Source organism: Capricornis sumatraensis, chromosome 4 (assembly GCF_032405125.1).
Source record: "Capricornis sumatraensis isolate serow.1 chromosome 4, serow.2, whole genome shotgun sequence".
In the NCBI taxonomy this organism is placed as follows: domain Eukaryota; kingdom Metazoa; phylum Chordata; class Mammalia; order Artiodactyla; family Bovidae; genus Capricornis; species Capricornis sumatraensis.
Genome location: NC_091072.1, coordinates 104,359,017 through 104,371,688, shown reverse-complemented (window position 1 = coordinate 104,371,688; position 12,672 = coordinate 104,359,017). Strand labels below are relative to the sequence as shown.

Genomic DNA, 12,672 nt, shown 5'->3' with positions numbered 1-12,672 from the left:
GCCAATTATAAAATAATCCCATTTAATTCCTAATTTAATAATAACTTTCCAGCAACTGTAAATTAAAACACACAAAGTGGTCTGTGAGTAATTCCTAGTGGCAAGTCAACCAAATTACAACTTATTGAAACGGTCAATCCAAAGTTTATTTTTAAATTGCTGACATATATTTGAGTTTCCAGTAATGGATGAAAACAATTTTCATTTTGGTTGTGGGTAGGGATGATGAGGAGTCAAATTTCTACATAAAAGACTGACTTATCTACCATTTTTGAAGGCCCATAGGATGTGTTAACAGTGCACCCCAGACACAGAAAAATACAAACTAATGGTTCCTGAAGGGAAAAGAGGACTTGGCAGGGATGAATTAGCAGGTTGGGATTGACATATATATGATATTATACATAAAACAGGTAACCAATAAGGACCTACTGCACAGCAGAGGGAATTATACTCAATATTTTGTAGTAACCTATAAGGGAAAAGAATCTTTAAAGGAATATACATAATTGAATCATTGTTGTACATCTGAAATTAGCTTGTTATTATAAATCAATTATGTATCAATCAAAAGGAAACAGTACACACACACATACACACACACTGATAATTCAGTTTACTGAGGCTGTATTCTAAGTGGCAAAACCAGAATTTTCACGTTCTCACTGCCACAGTCTCAGCCAAAAAGCTGGATGATCTCAATTCAAATTGGTCACGGGCAATAATAATCTTGAACTGAAAATTCACTGAAAATACCAATTTCAAAGTTCGGAAACTTTACTGATATAAAATGAAATGCTAATGAATAAGAGTCACCCAATGTGCAAGAAGCACCTTCTTCTCTTCTTTATAGTTAGAGAAGTTCAAGGTGTATTTCTGGTCTAACCTAGTTTCTCTGTTTTCACCACTGAGCATTCTATTTTGATGTGTAGCACCCTGGACTTCCTGTTACTACATCTTGATATTCTTCTGCAAATCATGACTCATCCTTAAATCACAGAGAAGCTCATCAAAATCCCAAACTTCACAGCATATATGAATTCAGTCTTTCATGAGGGCAGCATTCTTAGAACATGACTTGAGAGCCACAGAGACAAAAATACTGAAAGAGTTCATGTAGAAATTATGTCAATTCACTGTTGAGTCAACACATTTATTGGATCAATAAATACAAGCTCTTTGGGTGGTGATTTTGGTCTCAGAACAAGTTATTAAACTGTGTTACACGATATGGTAACTGAAAATAAGTTACAAAACAGAAAGTATAGTGTGACTCCAATTAAAAATTTTGTGTGTGCATGTGTGGGTATGTGTGTATGTATTTTAAAAGATCAGAAAAAAAAATACACTGAAGTGTTAACAGGGATTATGGGAGATGTTTATTTTTTCTTTGTGGTTTTCTCACTCTTCCTAAGATAATTCACATTAATATTTTTATAATAGAAAAAAACAACTAACCTTTAGAAAATACTGCTATACTAATGTGACCTCAAATATGTCAATCTATGAAGGCAAAGGGGATTACAGATAAATAATAAAACATGAAAAATCTTGCCTTAAACATACAGAAACATCTGCCAGAAATAGAGCCCTTCATTCAAATGACCACAACTGCTCATCTGTACGTGCAGGTATTGGCCCTTGGGGCAGAAGCTGTCTGCCCACAGTCAGGTCAAACCCAAAAGGGATAGAGAATCTTGTTTCTTTTAAAGTTTAATGAGGAACCCCAGGTCTAGAAATCACAAAGATGGCTCAATCATTCCCTGGGACTAGAACGGAGCAGAGCCATTAATTAGTAAGCAGTAATTCATCATCAGCAAAAAAACAAAAAACAAAAAACTCTATTCCAGGAAGTCACATCCTTAGATTAAATTTTTTTTTCAGTGTATTGGGTTTATTTGGTGTTGGTTTTCTGAATCTGATAAACATATAATTGGGCAGCACAGGATGCATAAAATCCAGTATCTGACAGCTAAGAATGGAATATTTTAATTTATATGCACTGCCTGGAAGCCCTTTAAAACCGATTTCAGGGAAAGACTCATGTTCTAAAAAGTTATTACAAATATAAATTTCAATATAGGATCTCACAACTACAGTTATTATGCATTACCAGGTTTGAATTATTAAGCTTTTTTTTTAAATAAGAGAAGGTCTTTCATAAATGTTTAGCAAACATCAAAATTAAAATAGGGCTGAAAAAAAACCAAAACACTGCTCTCCCCCATCTGGGCTACTGCCATTCTGGCCTAGACAGCATTAGTACCAGGTGAGTGAGGTGCAGAGAGGGTCTAAGTCACCTCACAAAGGCACACCATCACACTATCATTATTTACATGTCATTCCACACATACTACTAACCAAAAAGAGAGAAAGGGAGAGAAAATTCATGCCTACTTTGTTATTCAACACGACAGAAAAGTGCCAATGATGATTTTTATATGTCCTATTTGTTGAATGAATTCATACGAAAGTTATCATCTTCATCATTAATGTAAACAAGAGTTTCTCAATCTGGGTACTCCTGACATTTTGGGCTAGAAAATTCTTTGTAATGGGCTATCCTGGGCATTGTTGGATGTTCAGCAGCATCCCTAACCTCTACTCAGTAGATGCCAGTAGTACCCAACCAAAATATCCCTGGATATTGCCAAATATCCCTTGGGAAGCAAAATTACTCTTAGTTGAGAACTGATATAAATGAACATCATGCATTCCAAATAATAACTTATCAGAATAAAGAACTTGACCTCCTTTTTGTTTTGAAGGAAATGTAGTCTACAGAGGAGAATATTTACAACCTTCATCCTTAAGATAGCTCCTGCAGAATGATGCTGCCTTTGGAAAGCTTTTTTCCTTATCTATTTATTGTAAGTTTTGTTATCCTACTTACAGCTTTCAATGCAACAATTTATTGAGCATCTACTCTGTGCCAGGTGCGGTGTTGGGGACATCCTGTACTCATGTCCACTGACTCACACCCTGGTGGGGCTGGTTGGGTTGTTTTCAGGACACGCTTTGCCACCAGAAAAGAAACACTGAAAACCTTAAAAACCCCTCAAGAGAGCAGCATGTCCTTGTCAATGAAGGAGACCTACAGTGCCAATCAGGTTCCTTAAAATTATTTACCCTTTTCAGTAACTACACATTTCCAACATTGAAAGGTTAAAAAAAAAAAAAAGCCAAGAAGGCCTTGGCTATATTTGGCATAGAATGACCATCAGGGGTTTTGCAGGGAGGATCATTACTGGAAACCCTAAAAACATTTAGGGACAGTCTTCTTAACTGTCTGACCCGCGAGCCCTCCTAACACAATTTGTAATTTTATAATCCCCATAAATTGAAACTCATAACTGACCTTTCCCAAATAAAAGTGTATCACAGAGAGAGAGAGAAGGGAGAGATTTCACAGGGTATTCTGTTTGCCAATAAGACTCAGAAATCAATTTGAGCTCATTAATAGATGCCTGCAACACGCTCGGTTTCTCATCACCTCCGCCGCACCCCCCCTCCCCCTCCAACTGAAGCACAGATGAGAGAGGATGGGTGTGTTTGAGCTGCTTGGGTAATAGAAACTTCACACACACACACAGGCGCGCGCGCGCGCGCACGGACAGCTAGAAGAGAAAAACCTTGTAAGCCCAAAATCCAAAATGACTTCAAAGTTTAAGATGCTGCCCTGAAATGGTTCGTTGGGCGACTTGCCCCTCTAAGTAAATAAAGCCGTAACTTGTCTCGGTCTCCAGCGCAGGGCTCCCCCGGCTGACAGTGGCTGCACAAAACCCCTCCTGTGCTGAGCAGCGGAAACTCCTAATGAGATTAGTTGGTGTGTGTGCAGACATTACTTAGCAATGACTAAAGGGGCTCTCTTCCTGCAGCAGCCAGTGGAAAATTCAGGGAACTTTTTCCCCCTGCAGCAGCAGAATCCCTTTAACCCTCTCCCCAGCCAACTCCAAAAACAACTCAGCCTCTCCCGGCGTCCCCCACCTCCCGGCTGGGGTGCTGGGGGAGTTAAAGACCCTCCAGGGGCTTCCAAAAGCGGGAGGGTGGGAGGGGGCCGGCGGGGAAGGGGCGGGTGACCCCTCGAACACTACAAAGGAAACTGTAAAAGGCACAAATATATAAACCTGAGAAGGAGCAAACCACAGTTTCTTTGTGAGCTCCTCTAGTGAGTCATTTTCAAGATGCTGTCTGCTGCCAGTTTCAAAGCGGAAGCGCATGGCAATTAGTCTTGCCGTTTCCAGACAAGCCAGAAACTCTCCCGACACTCGTTTTTTTTTTTTCTTTTTCTAAAAAGCCCCTTTTGCAGTTTCTGAAATAACATTTCTTTCTCCCACCCCCACCCGCCGCCTAACTGCAGCTTGTCCTCAAGATGATTCGGTTCAGAAAACGTAACAAAAATCCAGACCTCCGATTTTTCTTTTAACCCTCCAAAATTGTGATTCCTACCCCCTAAAGTTACAGTAGCATAACAGGCCAACATTCAGTTGCAAGTTGAAGAGCCCTATCCCAAACTGCTGGGGGCTCCAAGACCATCGCCTGCCTGCCGGGTCCTCCTCCCAAATCGTGTCCAGTAATGACTGCCGGCTTTATAAGGTCCAGTTGGGCGTGCGCCTGGGGCGGCGACCCGGGCTGGGGGTCACCTGCCGAGCCAGAGGGGATGCGGCCCCCAGCCCCGCCGCTCGGCTCCCCACGCCCTCCTCTTCCCTCCCCACCCCTGTTCTCCCTGAATCCGAGCATCCGTAACCCAATGCAACCCCGAGGAAGTCCCAGCCCCCCTCGAAGGTCAGCGGTGGTCCAGCCTCCAGGCACGCAGCCTGCTCCAGTCACCGATCCTCCCGGGGACCCCAAGTCTCACCGTCCCCCGCTCCTCCGGCGCGCCCCCTCCTCCGGGCTCGCAGCATAGCCCAGGGTGGGGTGTGCCCGCGCCGGGTGGCCGCAGCCCCCGGGGCCGGCGCGCGCGGACCCAGGCGCAGGAACATCCCGCGGCGCCCACTCCCCGCGGCCTCCCCGCAGCCCCCGGGCCTGCAGCCTCCTAAGCCGTGCCCACCCGCCCCACCCCCACCAAACCACACAGAAGAAAGGAAAGAAAAAAAAAAACCAACCCCCACGAAACTTTGCAAGTGTCCGAGCAACAGGCACGAACCCTACTACCTACCCAGTTGTGGAGGAGCTTTCAAGATCCTTCTTCGGGGGAATTTCTAGGAGGAACCGGGCGAAAGCCCCCGACTTTCCATGCTGACAGGCGTCTGCAGACGGTCTGTTGCTCTTGTAATGAGATCCTGATTTCCCCCCCTTTTTTTTTCTTTCTCTCGCTCCTCTTTTTTTTTTTTTCTTCCCCCCCTCTGGTGTGTGTGAGCAGGAAGTTGGAGCAGTCAGGCCGAGCCGGCTCACTTCCTTTACTGCATTATTCCCCAGGCGGTGTGCAGTCTGTGTAAACAGGCTTTTCCGCCCCGCGCCGCGCGCCCCGGCCGCGGCTGTGCGCCGGGGCTGGCCGCCGAGGCCCGCGCATACTCCGCCGCCCCGGGCCCCGCACCGAGCCCGCGCCCCCGCCCGCCGCGCTCCCCGCTTCCTGCTCGGCCACCCCCGGGGAGGAGCCTCCGGACCCCTGGCGACTCCGAGTGGCCGCAGCCACTCCCCACCGGGGGGGCGGGCAAGTCGGCCAGGAACCCGGAGGAGCTGCCCCGGCGCGCTCAGGGGCTGACCTTGGGTGGCGGCCGGGGCCGGGGGGTCCCTCTTCCCCACCCTCTAACCAACCCCCCCACACACACACACCGGGGGTCCCTGGGCTGGGGACTACGCTGGGCGCCGCCGTGGGGGCTTGCCCTGCCCGGTTTGGTCTGGACGCGGAGGCCCAAAGTGGGGAGGCGGCTGGATTTGCTGTTTAATGTCAGCTGGGATGAAAGAGCGATGGGGCCGAGGGGCATTGGGAGTGGGGTCTCGGTGCTCTGGGCCAAAGGGCTGCTTTGATCGTGGGTGGGGGCGTGATTGCTAAGGAGAAGATGTTTGTTGCATGTGCAAAAAAGGAGACGCGGGTTTTGTCTGAGAAAAAAAAAAAAAAAAAAAGCCAGCGCTCAGAGTAGGGGGCCCACTTTGGGGGAAAAGGATGAGAAGCCACAAACTGGAAGCCAGGATTCTCCAGAAGAGCCCTGTCTGGCCGTTCGCTATGGCCTACCCCGGGCCCGACCTTTCCTGCCTAAGGGGACTCCAGAGGGAAATGAGCAGCGACCAGGGGCCCAGGGACTTAGGCTTCGGAGGGAGGCTCCGTGGTCTCAAAACTGGACCCCACACCACACTATTCTCCCACAAGGACACCCGCCTCGAAAGGCTCAGGCCAGGCTCTAACGAGGGAGCTCATCCACTGCCCTGAGGCTTAGAGGAAGGGGCCGGTGGAAGGATCCCCCACCCCAGTCCTGGGCTCCAGCCCCAACTGTTCAGCTTCTGGCCCCTTCCATGTCCACGCCTCTCCTTCCTGAGCAGCGCAGATCCGCAGCTCCCAAACTTAAGAGCGCATCATGTAGGGGGCTTGTTAAAACGGTTTTAACTGCACCACAGAAGTTCCTGATTCAAAAGGTCTGGGATGGTTCTCAGCCCAGGCTAAATTTAGAATCACCTGGGGAGTGTTTTGAACACTATTGATCTCTCTGCACAGCCCAAACCAATTAAGTCAGATTTCCTGGTGGCAGGGCCTGTGTGCTTTCCAAAGGGTGGCTTTCTAAGATTTCCCCCACTTGCTTCTTATTTTTGCAATCTTTCTGAAGATGATTTGTTTATGAATCTCTCACTCTTACTAACTGTGGGCTTCTAAGGGCAGGATTGTATTTTACTCTAGTTAGTACCAGATCCTACCCCCAAGTGTCAATCAGAGCACCTGACCATGGGACAATCCAGTTCCTCAGGCTTTGCTTTGGGGCTGGCATGGATAGTTCACTGAGAAGTGGGGCTGAAGCCCACCAGACCTCTGAGAGAGGTGAGAAAACATGAGGAGTTCAGGGCTTGGGGGAAGGTAGGAGAGTAAAGAAGGAGAGGGTATGGGGAAGAGGGCTATTTATCAACCCCTGATTTTCCACAGCTAGTTGTCCACTTTAGGGATTATTGTTTTAATCCATAGTGAGCTTCTCCTATCACTCAGTAGAGCTCACTCTGTACCCCTGAATGATCCAGCTGGGGACCAGGGGAATGTTCATTTTCTATCCTTCTCCGGGAGAAACAATCTCAGACATACAATTCAGAACACTGTGTTATCTAAAAAGTGTATGCCAAAGCAAAGCATGAGTGTATCTTAAACTAGTGGCTTTCATGCTTTTTTGTTATATATCTTCATAAAAAATCTTTGTTGAATCCTAATATGTAAGCAAGAGAAGGCTTACATGATTTCATTAGGCTTTGTTTTAGAGAAATGCTTATTTGTCTAAGGCACTTCTGAAACACTCATGAGCAGTCCTGGAGTTTCCCAGACCAAATGAAGACCTCCTTAAGTTTTCCTGGTGTTTTATTTAGGTTGTCCATATCACTAGTCCAAGCTTCTGCTTAAAATGAATAACTCAGAGCTGACACAGCTCTTCCTCAAGGTGCAGGGAGGTGTCAGCAGGTCTTAACTCAGGCTGCTGTAATAAATGCCAAGGTCGAGGTGCCAGCAGATTTGGTTCTTGGTGAGGGACACCTCTTGTTGCATCCCCACATGGCCTTTCCTCAATACACACGTGTAGAAGGAGACAGAGGAGGCAAACTCTATGGTGTCTCCTATCATAAAGGGCACTAATCTCATTACAGGAGCTCCACCCTCATGACCTCAGTTAAACCCAATTACTTCCCAAAGGACCAGCCTCTTAATACAATCACACTAGGGGTTATTCATTTCCATGTGAATTCAGGAGAGACATGGAACATTTAGTTCACAACTGCTATTGGTTTTCTATGCTTTCCTTCTCACTGTCAAAAAGCGGCCAAAAGATATGTAGCATCTAGTATTGTATGATCACATTCTCTTTATGCTTGTTATAAAACAGATAGGAGTTTGGATTATATGGATGATGAGTAATTTCTTCAGAAACCCTCTATGACAGGAACCCGTAATGAATGCCAGCCAAGAGAGAATGAGGCTCTCTCAGCTTTGAAAAGAACAACAGACCTTCCCAGAGATTGGAGTTAGTCAGTGTGATGAGTTTGAGGATGCTTGGGGCAGGATGGAGGAGGATACGTTCAAATAAACCTTATGGATGGAGAGTGGGGGTGGGGGGAGCGGTGTCTCCAGAAGAAAATCAAAACCTTGGTGTACTGGTCAGCTTTTGCTGGGATAATAGCATGTAGCAAACAGCCCCAACACCCAGTGGCTACAATAACAAGCGGGTCTCAGTTGCTGGGGTTCAGGTTTGCTTCACATGTTTTTCTCATTCTGGGACCTAGGCTGAAGGAACAGGCTCAACACAGGACTTGTGACTTTCTAGAAGGACAGGAGCTCAAGAGAAGTGGGTGAAGACACATGGAGCCTCTTAAAACCTCTGCTTAGGACTAGCACACCCTCAGGTCAGCTCACAACCCAGAGCAGAAAGTGAGTCATGTGTCCAAGTCTAAAGTCAGTGGGGTCGGGGGAAGTGATTCGGCTGGCTCTTCCCTGGTGGCTCAGCGGTGAAGAATCCACCTGTCAATGCAGGAGGCACAGGTTCAATCCCTGATCCTGGAAGATCCTACATGCCATGGAGCAACCAATCCCATGAGCCACAACTATTAAGCCTGAGCTCTAGAGCCCAGGAACCCCAACTACTGAAGCCCATGTGCCCTACAGCCTGTGTTCTGCAACAAGAGAAGCCACCGTGATGAGAAGCCAGCTCACTGCAACTAGAGAGTAGCTCCCGCTTGCTGCAACTAAGGAAAAGCCCACGCAGCCACGAAGACTCAGCACAGCCAAAAATAAATAAATAATAACATTATGAAAATAAAGTGCTTTTTAAAAATTAAAGTCATTGGGAAGACTTCCCTGATGGTCCATTGCCTAAGACTCTGTGTTCCCAATGCAGGGAGCCTGGGTTCAATCCCTGGGCAGGGAACTAGATCTGAGATACCACAACTGAGTTTGCATGCTGTAACTGAAAGATCCTGTGTGCCACAACTAAGACCTGGCACAGCGAGATAAATAAATTTAAAACTAAAGTCAATGGGACAGGGAGAAGGACAAAGAGGAAAGATGAGAGAAATCTGAACAAATAATCTACCATAAGAGAAAATGGATGCTGGGTATACAAAAACAGCAAATCTCTTGGTTCCCTCATAATTTAACATTGCACAATGTGTAACAGAATGGGATGCTGTGAACAATTTTAAAAAATACAGATGGATGAGGAAGTATAATTAGATAGGACAAGAAAAAGTGAGTTTTAGAATATATCAAACTAAAATATTCTAGAACATAGCAGAACAAATAATATATGAAACATATGAATTGATGGTATTAAACTTGTGGATCGGTGAATTTTGGTAGAAACTTTAAAATGGTTTGCTTCACTACTTTGGAGACTGCCTCAGTATGGGCGGGGATGTGCGTGGGATTTGGAAATAGACAACCAAAGCCTGATGAAAAGGTGGCATGCAGGTGGCAAGTAGACAAACGGAATCAGGAATTTGGGGATCCAGTCTCACACTGACTTGTTCCAGCTCTGTGACCTTGACTAAGTCACTCACCCTCTCTGAGCCTGCATGAACATCAGTTTTCACTGAATTTTACATTGAATGCCAATTTTACGTTAAAACATGTGCTATGGACTAGGACTTGACATTTTTCATGAACTGCATTTGAATGAATATTTAAAATAATTGTATAGACTTGCAGGCAGACCCTTTGAGAGTCTGCCTTCTCCTTTTTGCATTGTTAGAGGTCTGTCAATGGGGACCTTTGAGAAGCACTGATTCGGACCATCGTTTTTGCCCTCAGACTGGCCATCCATGGGCCAGAGGTTGGCAAACTGCAGTCTACAAGACCCACTGCCTGTTTATGACTTTCAAGGTAAGAATTAACTTTTTCTTTAAAAAAAAAAAAGTTTAATTTTGGTAAAAACCATAACATAAAATTTATCATCTTAATTGTTTTTAAGTGTTTAGTATAGTAGGGTGTAGAGTCTATTCACCTTGTGGTACTACTGATCTGTAGAACCATTTCATCTTGCAAAACTGAAACTTTCTATCCATTAAACACAATGCTCTATTCTCTCTTACTCCAGCCCCTGGCAACCACCATTCTACTTTCAATTTCTATGAATCCAACTACTTTAGGTACTGCATATAAGTGGGATTGGGTTTCCCTGGTGGCTCAGACAGTAAAGAATCTGCCTGCAGTGAGGGAGACCTGAGTTCGATCCCTGGGTCGGGAAGATCCCCTGAAGAAGGGAATGGCTACCCACTCCAGTATTCTTGCCTGGAGAATCCCATGGACAGAGGAGCCTGGTGGGCCACAGTCCATGGGGTCACAAAGAGTTAGATACAACTGAATCACTAAACTTTCAGTTCTTTTCATAAGTGGTATTATACAGTATTTATCACTTTTGTGACTGGCTTATTTCACTTAGCATAGTGTCCTCAAGCTTCACCCATGGTATATCATGTGATAGGAGCGCTTTCCTCTTCAAGGCTGAGTAATATTCCATTGTGTATACATACTACTTTTTTTAACCATTCATCTGCTTATACACATTTGGTTTGCTTCTGCCTCCTGGCTCTAGTGAATAATAAGAATTTATGTGTTTAAATGATTGGAAACAAATCAAAGGAAGAATAATATTTTGTAACATGTAAAAATTATATGAAATTCAAATTTCATTGTCCATAAGTAAATCTTTGTTGGAACAGAGCCACCCTAACTCACTCACGGGTTACCTAATGCTGCTTTTGTGCTACAGTGGCATAGTTGAATAGTTGTGACAGAGACTGGTATGGCCTATAAAGCCAAAATATTTGCTTTCTGACTCTTTACAGAAAAAGTTTATCAACCCCTGGCATAGGCCATCAAGTTTTGCCCTGTTTTTTGTTTTTGTTTTAGCCGCATTTTCTTTCTGATTCTGGAGAAGACCCCTCTCTCTCATATGGGGTTAAAATCTTAATATCTTTAACAAACTTCACATCCAGAAACTTCCTCAAAGGAAACCAAGTTGTTGGACTTCATTTAATTCCTCTTATTTGGTCTTCTGCTGAGGTGGGGAATAGCTGGTTTGGACTCTCCTAGCCCTGGAGATAGCCTTTCAAACTTTCCTCTGGTCTCTGAACAAACCTGAGTTCCCAGTCCTGTTTACACACTGGAACCACACATACCAGGGCCTCACCCCTGAGATTCTGACCTTGAATCCAAGAATCTCTATCTTCAGAGCTCCACCCGGATGACCTCTCTGCTCATGAAAGCCTTGTAAATGTCTTACTCATCCTCTTGACTAAGCTCGAACTCCACCTCCTCCAAGAAGTCTTTCAAGATCCACCAGATGAAGCCCATGGCCCATTGCTCTTGCATCCCCATCATACAGGGTTTGAACTTTACCACTTAGCATTATCCCTAACGCCTAGCAAAAAAGGTGCTAACAAAGTTTTAATCAATCATCAGTAATAAAAGGACTGATATACAAGTTCTATAAATGATGTACATTGCTAACTGAGACACATGAACAGTCACTAGAAGGGAGAATAATTGATGACATTTGGAAGGAATAAACAATAATTCCAAGCTTTAGATTTTTTTAGATTCTCAATTGATTGAAACTTATGAATATTTTATATACCACCACTCACCCCCAAACCACACTATATCATTAGAAAGGAAAGGAGATTTTCCTTTCTATAATCTCTGTAGATTATACATATATATAATAATCTGCTGTAATCTCCAGGGTGAATACAACTGAGAAACTATTCTGAGCAGCTACTGGTCAAAATCGCTTCCTACATAACAGAAATCTGATTTGTCCAAAAAGGTACAAATGGTCTTGGTTCTTTTTTCTTTTAGTGATGTCTTGCCTAGAGTTCCTGTATAAACAACTGCTTTGGATTTTAAATGCGTAGAACAAGAAAATAGGGCACTTTCTCTGTTTTAAATTTATTGGTGTATAGTAGCTTCACAATATTGTGTTAGTTTCTGCTACACAGCAAAGTGAACCAGCCATATGCATACACATATCCTCTCCCTTCTGGATTCCCCTCTCATCTGGGTCACCACAGCATCAAGTAGAATTCCCTGTGCTATACAACAGGCTCTCAGTGAGTGGACCGAGGGTTTGGCCAGTCACCTCATCTAAGACATCACAATTGGCATCTGAGAAATAACTGGAGGAGACTGGGTTTAGGGGGAGCAGAGGTGCAGTACTGAGTCCCCCCAAGAGCAGGCAGATGGTCAATGATGTCATTAGTGGAACATCCATGGTCCTAGGGCCTCATGTCTCCCACAGGCTGCTGAGGCTACAGATGGAACCCACGATGGAGGAGAAGAGAAATGCCACCTACAGGCTGCTTTCAGAAACCAGGCACCAGTGTTTGGATGTAAAGGAAGCTGGGGCGATGGCACGTTTTTGAACCAGCTTTAAATTAACTAGGATTTCTGTAGGCTCCAGCGAGAGCTCTGAGGACAAAAGGAGATTCTGAGGTAAATGTATGGAAGAAGTATTTCCCTCCCCACAAAGTGTCAATGGATCCTCTTAAGAG

At 44.9% G+C, this 12,672-nt stretch overlaps 1 protein-coding gene across 2 annotated transcripts in view; it reads right to left on the bottom strand.

Annotated features, from left to right (window-relative positions):
* ELK3 (ETS transcription factor ELK3) overlaps nt 1-5,474 on the bottom strand; it is a 71,178-nt gene extending 65,704 nt beyond the window's left edge. Inside the window, exon 1 of one of the 2 annotated variants that reach the window (XM_068970060.1) lies at nt 5,159-5,474. The gene's annotated coding sequence lies outside the window, so the exon portion shown is untranslated. The remainder of the gene's footprint in view (nt 1-5,158) is intronic. The other variant, XM_068970057.1, reaches the window with a different exon arrangement.
* Between the last annotated feature and the right edge of the window lie 7,198 nt (nt 5,475-12,672).